The sequence below is a fragment of the Schistocerca americana genome, chromosome 2, assembly GCF_021461395.2.
Source record: "Schistocerca americana isolate TAMUIC-IGC-003095 chromosome 2, iqSchAmer2.1, whole genome shotgun sequence".
In the NCBI taxonomy this organism is placed as follows: Eukaryota; Metazoa; Arthropoda; class Insecta; order Orthoptera; family Acrididae; genus Schistocerca; species Schistocerca americana.
The window spans coordinates 1,102,678,708-1,102,691,291 of NC_060120.1; the positions used below are offsets into that span (position 1 = coordinate 1,102,678,708).

Here is a 12,584-nt window from a genome sequence, read left to right on the forward strand (position 1 = left end):
GATGATATGACAACAGTACACCAAGCCGGGAATCGAACCCGGGCCGTTTGGTATGACATTCCGTCGCGCTCACCACTCAGCTACCAAGGGTGTACATTACCCAATCATTGCATTCCATATTCTTAGCAAAAATTCAGTGCCCACAGCTGTCACAGTAAACCAGAAGACAGTGTCGTCACGTGAAAACGCAATGTTATCTGGGAATTCTTAGGGTATAAGTCTGATAATGTCCAGCGCACAACGGTACACTCGTGACCAATACAAATTCACACATTTGCAGAATAAAGAACAATCACCTCTAGAATAAAAATGTAGAGATGTTCAAACAAGTCAATATTGTAAACAGACTATTTAACATGTCCACACCCATCTACTATGCATAATTGCAACTAGACCGGGTCTGTGGAAATGCAGTCCCGACTACCAAAAATTATGCACCCGAGTTACCCACATTAGGGGTAATCGCAGGGGTCAGCTGAACTGAAGTGCAATGGAAGAGCCTCGTCCTGGAGGAACTGCCTTCATGATCACGGTATCCCTTGTGCCAGGTAAGTATGCCCTAAATGGAAAACACTCGCTCCTTTATCGCATACAGTGCGCATGAAACGAAGCGAGCACATATCACTGACACATTTAACTGTCACCACACCTGCAATATACATAGCTGACAAATAAAGATAAATATTTTTGTCACCGCGAGACTGGATTATTTTGTTCCCAGATTGGTTGACAGCGCTTATGGGTACCATTTCACGAAAAGTGTATTCCACAAGCGCAGGCTCTTCCGCTCGACTCACCCGACTAGTTCCCTAAAGCGACAGTAGACGACACTCAATATTTTTTTTTTTTCCTTTATTGTTATTTTAATACCTGAACAATCAGGTAGACTGTCAGCGGCATGCTACGCCGCTCTTCAGCCATAGTGTTGACAATAACAGAACACAGAATGGAGAATCAGAATGAACATAGTGACGGGCAAAAAAAAAAATAGTGGTCACAGATACACAAAAAACACGGAGCCGTTCACACTCGATGATAACGACACTGAAAACACGTTGACATGGCGCACATAACACTGATAAATCTGACGGCACAAGTGAACATAGAAGCGTGGCGGCGGACACCAAAAACACAAAACGACGTCACATATACGAGACACTGATGGCGATGATCTCCGGCGCGCGAAAGTCCACGTAGCGTGTGCGAGTCCGGGGACCTGCCAAGAGGGGAAGAAGGGCGAGGGGGGTGGAGAGGGAAAAACAAAGATGCCAATGGCTGAGGAGATGGGAGGAGGAGTAGAGGGACAGGGGACGGATGGCCCGGGGGAGGAGTGGGGAGAAAAGGAGGAGGGAGGGAGGGTGCCCAAAGGAACAGACACAGGAGGAGGGAGGGAGGATCAAAGTTGGTAGGAGGGGTATATGGAGGGGAGGAGGACATCATCAGGGAGGGGGAGCTGGCGGAAGCCACCTTTGGAGACGGTAAGGAGGGTGGAGAGATGGAGACCAGGTGGGACGTGGGTATACAGGCGCGGCAGTGGGCGGGGGTGGGAGAGGATGGGCGTGACAAGCAGGTGAGGAGGATCGAGTTTGCGGGAGATGTACAGGATCTGTATCCTTTCAAGGAAAAGGAGGAGGTGGGGGAACGGAATGAGATCGTACAGGATCCGCATGGGGGAGGGGAGACGGATGCAATAGGCGAGGCGGAGAGCATGGCGTTCAAGGATTTGAAGGGATTTATAAAAGGTAGGGGGGGCAGAGATCCAGGCCGGATGGGCGTAACAAAGGATAGGGCGGATGAGGGATTTATAGGTGTGGAGGATGGTGGAGGGGTCCAGACCCCACGTACGGCCGGAAAGGAGCTTGAGGAGACGGAGTTGGGAGCGCGCCTTGGCTTGGATTGCCCAGAGATAGGGAGTCCAAGAGAGGCGACTGTCGAGGGTGACGCCAAGGTACTTAAGGGTGGGAGTGAGGGCGTAGGACGGCCATAGATGGTGAGATAGAAATCAAGGAGGCGGAAGGAAGGGGTGGTTTTGCCTACAATGATCGCCTGGGTTTTGGAGGGATTCACCTTGAGCAACCACTGGTTGCACCAACCGGTGAACCGGTCCAGATAGGATTGGAGAAGGTGTTGGGAGTGCTGTACGGTGGGGCAAGGGCAAGGAAGGCGGTGTGTACAAAAGGTACAGAAGGGGGGAGAGGACGGAGCCTTGGGGCACACTGGCGGAGGGGAAAAAGGTGTAAGAATCCGTGTTATGGATGGTGACGTAGGAAGGACGGTGGGAGGGAAAGGAGCCGATCAGACGGACGTAGTTAATGGGAAGGGTGAAGGTTTGGAGCTTGAAGAGGAAACCGGAATGCCATACGCGGTCATACGCACATTCGAGGTCCAGGGAGAGGAAAATTGCAGAGCGACGGGAATTAAGCTGGTTGGAAAGGAGATGAGTGAAGTGAAGGAGAAGGTCGTCGGAAGAGAAGGACGGCCGAAAGCCACACTGGGTAACGGGAAGGAGACGGTGCTGGCGGAGATGCTGGTGGATGCGTCGGGTGAGGATAGATTCCAGGACCCTGCTGAAGACCGAGGTAAGGCTGATGGGACGGTAAGAGGAGACGGCGGACAGCGGTTTGCCAGGTTTAAGGAACATCAGGATACGGGAGGTTTTCCACAGGTCGGGGTAGTAACCGGTGGACAGGACTACATTGTAGAGCCTGGCCAGAGTGGAGAGGAAAGAGACAGCAGCTTCACGAAGGTGACGGTAGGTGACAGGATCGTGACCAGGAGCGGTGTTGCGTTTGGGGCGGAGCGTAGCAATGAGATCCTGTGTAGTGATAGGGGCATTGAGTTCCGTGTGTGCAATGTGGTCCAAGTACTGGAAACCATGTGCGAGGGGAGGGACAGAGGTGTCAGTTCGATCGCGGACATCCGGGAAGAGGGAGTAATCGAACTGGGGATCATCGGGGATGGAAAACACATCGGAGAGGTAGGAGGCAAAGTGATTGGTCTTAGTAAGGGTGTCAGGGAAGGGGTGATCATCATGGAGAAGAGGATAGTAGGGGGAAGGTTTAGTTCCGGTAAGGCGACAGAAGGCTGACAAGAACTTGGACGAGTTGATAGGTAGGGTAGCGGATGGCACCCAAATCGCTGCACAAAATTTATACTTTATCCCAAAGCCGCCGTTGTTATCTTATATCTTTACTAGAAATTTGTCTACGGTGAAGCAGTGGCAAGACCAAGAAGGTTACTTACAATTATCGAGATGCCAAATTAAACGCTAGAGTGGAGAGTATCTAATGTAATGTTGTTCTTTGAAATAAAAATGTAAATTTGTGTAATAAATGATTAATGTATTGCCTGCGGATGCAAAATAGAAGCTGACGTCAGTTGTTACTGCTGCTATACTAATATTTTTGGTTTAAGTATGGAATATTCATTTCAATATTTTCAAGAACTCCCTTCTTATGTAAAGGCATACAATATTTACGTTTACAACGACAGCGCAAGGAAAATACTGGAGAGCAAGGCATTATGACAATATATAGCACACCTACCAAATATAGCACAATACGCTGAGAACCTTTCTGCAAAATTCACCTGAACCACCCAGAACTAAGTTCGACATCATGCAATCGCACCCGATAATGGGCAATGCCTTCAATTTTTCATCGTTTCAGTTGTACATGCAGAATGTATGAGTAAGTTGCACTAGAAGTTTCGTAAATCAATTTAATGTTTGCATGTATGATACATACTTGACGAAATCTGGTATAAGGTTTGTTTTCCTATGCTGTTGGCAGTTGGTCACACGGCAGCTTTCCAAACACAGAAAATAATAATCATTCATCTCAAATTATCATGATATGAATTCTTATTTTATGTATATATGATTACTGTGTTCTGCACAAATTACTATGTCGAAAGATTCTCCTACATTTCGGGAACTGCTGCTCCAGGTAGTAGTCAAGATTTCTAGACATAAAAATTTTGACATGTTATGCTGGTGGTTTTTACTTTATGAATGAGTGTGTGTGTGTGTGTGTGTGTGTGTGTGTGTGTGTGTGTGTGTGTGTGTTCTAATGTTGCCAGAAGGCATTCCCCTCAAAACACACACACATCACCTCAGATACTGTTGTTCATATTGAGAGTTATATACTGTGTGTGAAGCAAACAAGCAACAAAGGAAGAAAATCGAGCTCTTCGGCAACTGCCACCTCAAGCTTTGAAATAATATTGAATGGTGTGATAAAATGGATGGGCAACTACATAGATGAATGGAGCATTTCAGTGCTTAAAAGTTTATTAAGTGTAAATGAAAATTTGTAGCAATATCAGTTTGCAAAGACAACAGGTTTTATCATTTTTACAAAATGTGGCTCAGCTTACAAGTTCTTTTGCATTAACAATTGACTATTATTCTATAAGAGCATCTGATTATGCCCGTTAGTTAGTCAGGGTAACACCTGTTATTTGCTTGCTACATCCTGGAACAAGTTGTTGTTGTTGTGGTCTTCAGTCCTGAGACTTGTTTGATGCAGCTCCCCATGCTACTCTATCCTGTGCAAGCTTCTTCATCTCCCAGTACCTACTGCAACCTACATCCTTCTGAATCTGCTTAGTGCATTCATCTCTTGGTCTCCCTCTACGATTTTTACCCTCCACGCTGCCCTCCAATACTAAATTGGTGATCCCCTGATGCCTCAGAACATGTCCTACCAACCCGTCCCAGTATGGGGTATCAAAGTGTGAATGGAACATACGGTTTCACAAATGATACAATATTTATGTCCACAGAACTCCACAATTTAATCCTTAGTGCAGGTATGTGCTTGAAACAAGATATTATTTCGTAATTCGAATGCCCATAGAAGATACTAATTGTAATTGATATTTTGGTCTAGTACAGCTCACGCAGTGAGAATGGCTGGATGCCTTTGCCCACTGAAACCAAACTGGACGCCAGTACACGAAACTAATTATCTCTGAAAGACAGTGAACCAGATTTCTGATGAAGTGTGTGCTTCATAAGTTGCAAGTTTGTGAAATAAAGATTTCAATCCACAAAGCATAGAAGCATAGGTTTTTTTTAAATATAAGGGGCAGTCAAATGAAAATGACAGGTGGAAAAAAAAGGCAAGCAATCTGTTTATTATTTCAAAAGTATATGCCACATCTGTTAATACATTTTTTCACATACTGAGACATGCTTTCATGGGAAAATATTTGCAGTTGCTTACGGAGCGCAGGTGTGCACCTCTTCATACAAAGCAAATTAATGGCCAAGAAAGTCTTTCTTTAACGCTCCAAAAACATGAATATCACATGGAGAGAGACTGCGACTGTATGGAGGAAGCATAAGCTGTTCCCCATGGCACTTCTGCAACCTACATGAAACAAAATTGACAAAATGGGTCTGCCCCTTGTTGCCAAGATTGTTTCAACCGCTCTAGCAATTTTGCTGGGAATCCCTTACGCATCCTCCATAAAAAAAAAAGTCATTCGTGGCAATTACTTTTGACATAATAAATACTTTACTTACATTTTTCCCATCTGTCTTGTTTTCATTTGACTGCCCCTTATAAAATGATCATAACGCATTACCCATTTTCCATTGAAATTTCTTTTCACAGACATAACTGAATGTACTTCAATTAGTAATTGTAATTTTAAGTTAAAATAATGAACTATATGTTCCTTATTGTGCAAATTGGAAAATGAACTTGGTAGTGTGTGAAATGACATTTATATTATTGCAAACTGAAAAAATGCTAGAGAGACAGGCTTTATCAGTTTTTCATCATAATGTCAATGCTTATATGCTGAGAAGCCTGACTAATAATTTTAATACGGTGCCATGTAATACTGACTGAAGTGTGTCATTTCAGTGCAATGTGCCGGGTAAGGGTTTTACCAACAGGTATGACTTTCGCAAGTATAATAGCCAACTTCTTAGGTAAAGGGAATGGGGGGAGGGGGGGATTGTGAGAAACTGAAGTTATGAGGAAAGAAAACATTTCCAGTGTACTGTGCAGTGGCCACATTTAATGTTGGTCCAGTAAATAATTGATAGTAGCCTACATTGTGCTTACATATCTTACATTAAAGTTCACACGCATGCGAGGTAGGACAACTTATTTTCCGTTTATAGCTCTACTTATATTATAATTTATTTTTGGTCCAGATAACCACTGTTTAGTGCTTATTTGTGCACATGCACTTGAGCTGAGTTACAAGCATCCTTTCATTAATTATAAACAGTTCTGATTTGCATGCACTGCTTTTCTACCGGCTACATTTTTTCATGTGCTTTATCTCTTGTAACTTTTGTCATTACACACACACACACACACACACACACACACACACACACACACACACACACACACGGTGGTCAGCCAGACTGTTTCATGTTCTGATTGCAAATCAAGTGAATGCCGTTTTACGTGCCCTGACTTCTGAACAACTGCTGCTTCTCTATAGTTCCTGAGCAACATTTTGTGGAAAGAATGTATCTTCCTTTGAAAGGTATGATCACAGAGCATATCTGTAACACACTTTTACTAGCTGACCAGACCAATAGCAAGTTTAGTGGCTATCTTTGAATTGCTTTGATACCTTTCTGTAATCAAATCTAAGATTCCTTCTTACATTCCAAATGAATTGCAAGCCTGCAATGTTCTGTATGATACTGCAATTTGCAGCAGTGTCAGTTGGCTCTTTCCACACCCAGTAGGTCCACCTTTATTTTTAAGTGTGGAAGAAATGCAAAGTTTCTACTCCTTTTCTAAGTATCCTCCCTATATTTCAATGGCATTGCAACACTACTAAAATATTCAAGCAGCACACCTGGATAATTATCGCAAGTAACCTATGTAGTGAACAACAATGTCCCCAAATGCCCTCTTTAGATTTCGGCTATCCACATTCATTACACTTATTCTACAGATGATTATCTGGCCTTGGTACTATGAACTTTATCTTTTACATGTAATACCATTCACCTTTGATGGAAATCAATTTCCTTACACTTATTGTAACTCTTTCAGTAGCCACTGCCTGGTTCACTCTGCAGTCTACTTGCTTTGCTATTCTAAATCACTTGCAGCTGGTAGTGGATGATTTCTGTATTGTTTCCAAAGTACGATAACTTCCTCCTTCAATTCAAAGTCCACTTTGTAATTGTGATACGTAGCACGCATTCATATTTTTAGCAGTGATTGATTTATATGTCTTCATAGTTGTTTAATTTTACAGCACTACAGTCACACATGCTGTCTATAGTTAAATGACCTTACTCAGTGCCATTTTTTATATTTCATCCGAAGTTACTTTCCAAGATAGTTTACATATGCTACATTGGACTTGCTCATTTTATTTGCAGTCTTCCTACAGTGGAAGTAGATGCCCACTGCAGATATTATACCCTGTATGATTGTTTGCATGAAACTAATTATTCTGCATGCTACTGCTAATGATAGACTTGGTTAACATTTTTCATTTAGCCACAGTGAAATTCTCAGGAATGTAGAAGTTTCATATGGTGAATAAAGTAATAATACACAGTTTATCTACACCACCTCACTCTGAAACTAAAGGAATTACAGATTTTCTCTTGCGCAGAACAACTGTTGTCATCGGATGCAACCATGCATAAGCTAAACTCTGCAATTTACAGGGCAGGTAAGACGCATGAAAGTTCGGTACTTGGCCCAATCTTGAGTTCTTGGTTTACATAAACAATTGTCTGGAAAAATGGGGGGGGGGGGGGGCACTTTAAAAACTGTATTGCTTGCTAGTGACACAAGTACATCACTAAAAGGTCCAAACAGAACTGTATCAGACACAGCCACAAGAGTAATGGGACAGGCTTATAACTGGTTCTTGGCCAGGACCTTAGGCATTCACCTTACAAATACTCATACTACGCAACTGCAAACAAATAAAGATGACTTACAGATATCAGTAGTAAAGATGACTGGGCAAACACTGGATGATACTCCACAGAGAAGTCCTTCTACATCTTGAGTACCTGCAGATAAATTAAGGATTATTTTTGTAAATTTGTACTGTCATTTGTGATGAAAATTTAAATCTGCATCAGTGGCAGACATAGTGAAGTTTTTTTATTGCATGTTGATTGGCAAAGTGTCAGTTCAATGTATCCAGTCAGGTGATACTTTCACATAACGTATGAGATGCAAGAAAAGAGGCCAGCAGCTGGTACACCCTCTTTCTTACCCGCCATACCTCAAGGTGAGTGGTGACAACATTGCTGCGTGAAACTAGTAAGTACTCCACTGGCCCTCATCTAGTCTTTTACAACCATCTGTATATTATGTTTTGAAACTTTCTATTTCATTTGCCCAGGGGCGTTTCTATCATTAGGCAAGACTTGAGAGACAGCAAAGGGACAAAAAAGTTAATTTCAAATTAAAAGGGGAAAAACTGAGCAAATGAGGAAGAAAGAATGGAAAAGTGGAAAAATTAAAACACTGATTTGTTTTCAAAAGCATATGGAACACTTACTTAATAAGGCTTCACTCACTTCAATGAAAGTGAACACACTGCCCGACCTATCTGAGAACTAAAACAGCCGCTCCTGAGTATGAAATGGAAATCGCTTAACACAATTGCACCACTGCGGCGGCTAATAAAAGTTGTAGAACAAAAAATGCAAACAAAGTGTCATTTGTTTATTTAATCACAAGAAAGTGGATGCTGAAAAAATGAGGTTTATTCCTCATTCTAAAAATATTTCAGTTAAAACAAAGAAATAACACCATCGTTATCCAGATGACCTAGTTCGACACTTCGGCATGTCTACCATCAGTATAACATAATTTCTAAATTCAAGGAAAAATTCATTTGCACCAGAAAATAGTTCCACACCTTTAATAGTCATTGTCTTGCAATTAAATTAAGTAATTGATGCCAAATTTGGATGCACTGGTATAATCATTTGAGTTCTAGTTTAAGATGTTCAGCAGATTCTTCTTATCTCAGCTATTTTGGGAATTTTCAAAATTGAGGAACAAAAAATCTGGAAGCATTTGTTGTCCTCAGTCAGTTTTAGAGGAACTGAGGGCAAAGTATGAAGAGTGATGCTTGTTCTTAGAATATGAGGACATCTGATTAATAGTATAATAGGAGATTTGCATTGCTGTACTGGTGGGGGGGGGGGGGGGGGGGGGGGGGGTAGTGGGAGGGGGGTGTCAGACACGCTGATGGTAGTAAAAAAGAGGGGGCATAATTTTTCAGTTCTCACCTACAGCAGCAAAACACCTAACAATGGCCCTGTGCTTGCCAAAATTTGTCTTACTTGTTTATGGTGGGGAATGTATGAGTATTTAGTTACTTGTTCCGTAAATCAATTTCATGAAAAATGTTATGTCAGAGAACTTGTCAATACAGAAAGAGTTATTAGGGAGAAATCTTAAATCTATATATGAAAACACTCTTGCTAGCTTACAGACATTTTATCTCCAAGACTATATTGTCAAGAGTCTTAGAGCTGCAAATTTCAACCCTTTCTGTACCAAAGATAGATTCATGAAAAGGAAATATGTATCTTTTTTTCTGTTTAGTGTTGTACCTGTGAATTTTCTGCTACTCTTAAACTTAGACTAATTGTTGATAAGTTCCGAACACAAATAAATGTACTGTGAGCTGTGGTTAACATTCCTAGCTGTTTAAAGGGATACCTAAGATGTATCATGTGAACTATAGCATAATTGTAATTACATTCTTTTATGGTATGATTACTTTTTGGCCAAGTAAGGAGTTACTCCAGAATTTTCATCCCATAAACACATCACCGAATGAAAACATGCAAAATATGTTAAGTTACTGGCATCAAAATCCCCAAACTTGGCAATTATTCTTGTGGCAAAAGTAGCTGAACCTAAATGTTTTAGCAGGTCTCTTATATTGTTTTCCCTGTTTAAGCTTTCATTAATATGCACACCTAAGAACCTACCATTTTCTACAAATTTTATTGTTGGTATACTAGGTTAATATGAAGTGGGCTGTGTCCTCCCAAGTTTTTCATGGCAGCCTGTCTGAATAAAATCCCAATTTTTGTGCTGTGCCAATTCTTGAGCTTTCGATGGTGGAGATAGCCATTGAAAGCTTGAGCATTTTATTCAAATGGATGTGGCTTAAAAACCTAGAAGAGTTTATTGATGAGTTGGGATGGTTTTCACAGTACAAAACTAGGTCAACCGCATTTTTCTTTTTATCTTGTAGTCATATCAATAAAAAATCTGAACAATGACAGTAATGGAGCTGGTATATAACACGGCTGCTTTCACAGGTCACCAGGTCTCCAATAGCGTATGATAAGCTTGTGATGGGACTATAACGGGAAGTGCTGGGTGAGTTGGGCAGTTCTTGCACCTCAGTCTTCTACAGGGATATGATCCTTGTGACAAGGGGTCTGGACTGGGAGTGGCACAGAGATGGACTAGGGTGTTGTGAAGGTTGGGTAGGTGACAAAACACCATTTTAGGAGAGGCAGCAGGTGAGCGTGAGGTGCGCTTGCTTGTGCGAAAGTGCGTGCATTTCTCTTTCCTGAAGAAGGCTCTGGCCAAAAATTAATATGTAGCAATCTTTTCATTGTGCCTGCCTGCAACTTAGCATGTCATCTTTACAGTGATTAGCAATCTGTCCTTTTCATAATATTGTTGATATTTCGACCTGGACTGTCTACTGTTTGATTTTCCATATGAATGTTTTAGTCATGATGATCTTCTTCATTCCAAATAGACACTAGATTAGTTTTTATTTCTTAAATTACCTCTGTAATGCCTCTTCAGTGTACTGTTTTCTTTTCTCTACTGAACTATCTGCACCAGTTTTCGCCCTTATTTTTAAAAATCAGTTATCTCAATATCTGCTACACATGAACTTTCTTTTACAATGCTCCCAGTCTTTTTAACAGAAATAATGTCACCTTCTATGGCTTCATTCCTTGTCTTTTACAATAAAGATGTGCCTACTCCACGATTTTTATACAGCTATTCATGAAATGTTACAGTACTGTTTATAATAAGAATGTATTTTTGAGTTGTTACTTGTTCTGGCTATGTTGTACAAGTATTTGCCTCGTTGTGAAGATCCTCCGATAGCTGCAGTGATCCAAGATTTCTTCAATGAATTGCCGTCATTACCTTTAATGATCTTTTCAGGAAAACTATTTTCAAAAATGGATACAAACTCATTAAGAAATAAGCTGAATTTACAGTTACCATAAAGTGTTGCTGAAGGGTCATTCCATGTCAAATCAACACACTTTAAATAAAAATTTGACCTCAGTCTCTTAGACTTTGCTGAAAGTTGGTATACTTACAGTGGGCGCTGAAACTAAGAAAAATACCAAATTTCAATTTTTTACCTCAAACCATTCCTGAAATATGGCTAGGTTAACTTTTAAAAAACTGGCCTAAAATGTGTGAACAGACTTTTTTTAAATTGCCCTAGGAGCTGCCCTAACTGAGATAGAGAGCTGGGAAAGGTGTCATTTTGCAGCATTTTTCATGCTCTTTCCAGTGATATACAACAAAACATAGCTTCTAATTAATAACCTTTTTCAAAATACTAATTAATATTTTGATTTAATTTTTTTTACAAAAAGTACATGAATGAAAATTTTCAAAATATTTCCAAACCTACTTCATAATGTTGTAAATCACTCGGCAAAATATAAATGTAGGATGATGATGAGTTCATTGTTAAAAAAAATTATTCCATACTCTTGTTTTTCACAAACAGCCGTAGTTTGACCAAACTGACCTTTAACAAACAGGAATTTCATTAAAATACACTGAAAGGTAAGTAAAAAAAGTATTAGAAATATCACATCACCACCTTATTAAAACAACACTAAACAACATTTTCTATAATTGACTGGTTATTTTTTTAGTTTTGTACAGTTCAAACTAATAGTCTATTAACTGGCAAAACAAAATGTTGAGTGAGCGACCTATATCTAAGATACAAATAAGGTGTGAAAAACTTGCAAGTAGACTATTGATGTAATACTTCTGGTCCAAAAACGCATATTTCATTAGCACAGACTTTAGCCACTGTATGAAAGGTGAGCATGCTTGTGTTCCTGTCTACGTATGCAGCAGGCTGTGAATAAGTTGAAACAAGCACAGTGCTTGATGTCTGTACAATCATTCACAGACTCGAGCCATTGTTGAAAGGGTATAAGACTGTTACCTTCTAAGGCTTGGTGTGCCTACAGCGTTATTGTGCACTGTGGTTTTAGTGCAAATCAATTGTTACCTCTGTGTTGACCAGATTGTATCTAGTATATTTAATAGTTCAAGTAAATTTATAAATTGAAGGAGAGTTTAGAAGTGGTTTTTGTATCAATATGAAACAAAGTAAAAACTGCAGTGCTGTAAGAGTGCAGTGTTGTAATCCATTGAAGGCGTCAAATCATTTTTTAGAGATAGAAAAAAACTGAGAAATGTCACAGCATGGATGCCCAAATTATTTCCACAAATACCTAGTAGTGGCAGGATTTGTGATAAATGTAGGAAAGATGTAACCACAATGAAAAATACACCAGACCCCATCAGTGATAA

General features: G+C 40.5%; 1 non-coding gene across 1 annotated transcript; it reads right to left on the reverse strand.

Moving 5' to 3' along the window:
* Positions 1-393: 393 nt before the first annotated feature.
* LOC124596696 lies at positions 394-556 on the reverse strand. Its single transcript, XR_006978356.1, has one exon. It is a non-coding gene; the product is annotated as a U1 spliceosomal RNA (small nuclear RNA).
* Between the last annotated feature and the right edge of the window lie 12,028 nt (positions 557-12,584).